The sequence below is a fragment of the Triticum dicoccoides genome, chromosome 5B, assembly GCF_002162155.2.
Source record: "Triticum dicoccoides isolate Atlit2015 ecotype Zavitan chromosome 5B, WEW_v2.0, whole genome shotgun sequence".
NCBI lineage: Eukaryota > Viridiplantae > Streptophyta > Magnoliopsida > Poales > Poaceae > Triticum > Triticum dicoccoides.
The window spans coordinates 232,616,176-232,620,057 of record NC_041389.1 but is presented as its reverse complement, the minus strand read 5'-3'; positions in this window follow the sequence as shown (position 1 = coordinate 232,620,057).

Genomic DNA, 3,882 nt, shown 5'->3' with positions numbered 1-3,882 from the left:
GTTCTTCCAAATACCATGAACCATTCTTGGCAGGAGTTCTTCTGAACCAAAAGATGACAACAAGAGTGCTCCGATGAGTTCTCCATGCTATGTTGTGACTCTGCCAGCTCAACCTTTCTGCATGGATTGTCCGGAAGAAATATGTCGAACTCGTTCGACATGCTAATCCATGCATTCACAACTCAGAAAATCGTATGTTCCTTGAGTTGTCCCTCTTTAGTTGTCTTCTGACCCTCGTCTATCAACTGATAGTCAAGATTATGTGTGCATTCGTTCATCGATGCCTATTACTCTTGTGGTCTGTCAAGCCATTCTATTCCGCAATGACTAGGAGAAACAAACTCCAGTACCTCATCCATATCTAGGATTGGGTTAAAGCAATTGTGCTCCGCAGATCAAAATGCCAGCCCAGCTTTTGATTCTGTTCTACCTTGGAGTATTACCATCTTTTATATCGGGATTATCATAGGAATTGCACACCATCCTATGAACTCTTGGTACAGTGATACTTCTCGCCATCATTATTCATCCCTTGGTTCCGTGTTGTCGCAACCAGAATGCCGATAAGTGAATCGTGATGTGTGAATTCAATACTCCTAGCAACCTTGTTGCTTGGTAGTTAATGGACAATAATTTCATTCTTAGCGTGTTGGTTTTTGAATCATCATTCTAAGGTTGATCATGCTACCTAGTCCTTTTCCTGGTGCACTCCTTGATCGATGAGTTAGGATTATTCCAAATCCCTCGCTCTTTGATCATATTGTCTTGCCCTGAAAAGCAAGATTGTTCTCAAGCTTAGTAACATATCGGTGGTTTGTGATTTTTCGAATATCTTCTCGGAAGTATTACCAGGTTGTCACCTGACCGCTATGTTGATTTCGTGATCAAGATGGTTTATTGTAAACCACCCTTTCTCCAGAATCCGTGTTGGATACCCCTGAGCTAGTTGGTTAAGCTAAACGACAACTTGGAGAGTTGGAAGATAAAAGCTTGCCTGACTTAGTTCGTTCCAAAGGGATATTCTTGTGTAGTGTGTGTTGAAGAAAGATGATATCTTCATCGATTGGTCCCTCTGATCAGTTGCTGGACCTATTGTCTTATCAATCCCTTGATTTGAGTGTGGGCTATCGTCAAATCAAATCAGTACCAACGATGCTCGTAATGTTGTCCTACTCGTGGTTGATCCCTCGAGCATACACCATTACATCTTTGGTCTGACCAATGCTATCACCGTGTTCACATGATGGTGGAAGTCCAGTGATATGGAAATTCCGATGAGTTGCTGTTGAGCCCATCAGTAGCATTTTGTCTCCCCCCATGAATCATGTTGAACATCAACCTAGTGTTGAAAACTTGTGTAAGCATTTCTTCGTGTTTCGTTCATGAAGCATATGTTTGGATGAAAGTAGTGACTTCCCCTAATTCATGTGCATCTGATGCAAGTTGCCGCCATGAATTCGAGGAAGATTGTTTTGTTTCCTTGGAATCATCCCAAATCAGTCATGCACACGTGCGAAGTATTCTGTGGTCTGGAGACTTGCAACCTTCATTCCATATGTGTCCCGAGCACACCAAGCCACTGATTGATTTGTTCAAGGAGAAGAAGTTCCTTCATAAGAGCTAATCATATGACTTATGCAAGGACTTCGTTATCCACGGTGATGGTTCCCAACCAGAACTCGGTAGTGTTTTATTGTAAGACTACCACGTGGTCATGCTTGTCTGGGACAACGTGTTCACATGTTTGTAGCAGAACCAGCTCATGTTTTGGAGCTTACTATCATAGTTCATTCCCCGAGAATCTCGCAACGTCATCTCGTCGATTTGTGTTGCAAACTTTCGTTTTTCTTCCTAGACTCGATGAGTCTAGAATATCCTGACACCAACCAGATCTGAATCTCAGGCAGATATGATGGTTTGGAACATTTCCCAAAAACTATAATATTGGTCCCTCGGAAACCGGTAAAGTGGATGTCGTGGCCAACACACCCAGCCGGAAGACCTGTTATTATAATATCTTGATTGAGGAAGTTGGCCACCTCCCCATAAGGATCTCGTAGGACTTATTCTAGTAGTTGTTCCTTATGGATTTTTGTGCTCCCGAAGTCCGACCTTTTTACTTGATGTTATAGATATCAAACCATATCTATGGGTGGATTACGCTAGCACATCAAGGAGAACATTAGAAGCGGAGTGCTAAATGTCTCTCGGTCGATCATCCAGATTTCGTTCCCTTGGCCTCGCTAAGGTGAAATCTGAGAAAGTGTTATCCTCCTTTGCATCTGCATCGTCCATCGCTATTCATCATGGTAGTATGTTGTGTTGTCAGCACCCTTGACACGGATGTTGATAAAACCTTGATGATTGTGGAAATGCTCAAGTTCTTGAGAGCACGTACAAGCGCTACGTGTTATCATCGGCTCTAACTGCGATTCCTCTCAGTTTCCTCGGCAATGCTATGACCTTTTCAAACAGTGAATTCACTCTCTATTGATGAGCCTCTCCCCAGTTACCAGAATCATTCCCAGCATTTGCATTTTGTTCCCAGCTTGCACCGCCAATGTGCCATTCTACCATGGGTCTCTTCCATTTCCGGTGGTAAGCAAGTTCATCCATTACGTTGTCTTCAACAAGGTAATCCACATCAGCCAAGTCCGAGTATACCATTCCACCGACCCCCTCCAAACGATTGCTCGAGAATTGCCTTAGGCTGGTTTAAAGAGTCTCAATGATCTCTGAATCAAAGGTAATTCTTTTTGCCACTTAAGGGGATATTTCTACGAGTCACCTTCCCTAAGGTGCATCGTTATGGTATCATGGAAACTCAACTCCTCGCTACGTTGACAACCGTTCACCACCCTCTTAGGTGTGGAATTGTGGTCTACCTAGTGAACCTTCGTCATCTGCTTCACTCCATTCCTATGGATGTGTGCTTCGCCTCTCAGCTCGAGAGATGTTGCTATGTCTCATTCCGTGAGTTAATCCTGAGTTGTTCGACCTTCGAGAAGAACCATTCTTTTAGGATCTTTCCTTTCCTCTCGTTGTCATGTTAGTTGGAGTTCTCAGAGCAAGACTTCGAGACAATGATGGTGAACGAATCAACGTTCAATTGGAGTGCAACTGGGTCGTGAAGATTATACTAGTTTGCGTTTCCCCTTCACCTTACCCTACACTTGAATCTCGGGTCGAGATTCTTGTTTAGTGGGGGTGAGTTGTCACAGCCCTAGAATATTGTTTGTAAATAGTTGCATCTTCATCCAGGCATCATATTTAAATTTCTGAAACATGAATTGAGGATTGTTGAAGCCTCAAAACTTTAATTAAAGTCAGGGCAAAAGAACCCTGGAAATTGCATTCAGTGTTTCCAAAACGGCCTTAATAATGTTGGTTATATTTGGCAAAGGTTCTTGCACCAAACCAAAAATAATGAGCATTTTGAGGAATATTTTGGGCACTGAATTTGAATCATTATTTTATTTGCATTTGGAATTATATTCATAACTTGTATAGAATATATTTCCAAATACCCTGAAACATTTTATGTGCTTTTGGAAAAGTCCATTAAGCAACATAAAAATATTCAGAGGAGTTTCTGGCATTGTTGGAATTATTTTAAAATTCAAACAGTGGCAAAACAAATTTAACAAAATAAAACAGAACAGAAATAAAAGAACAGAAACTTACCTGGGCTTACCTGGCGCCCACTTACCTGGCCCAGCACGGCCCAGCCCATCTCCACCCTCCCCCCCTGTCGTCTTCCTCTGCCAGTAGGCAGAGGCGAGGCGTGGCGCGCGCCCGAGAGGCCTCGGCCACCTCGTGCTTCCCCTGGCCACCTCCTGCTTCCTCCTCGACGCCCCGGTGACGCCACGCGCCTCCCCGAAC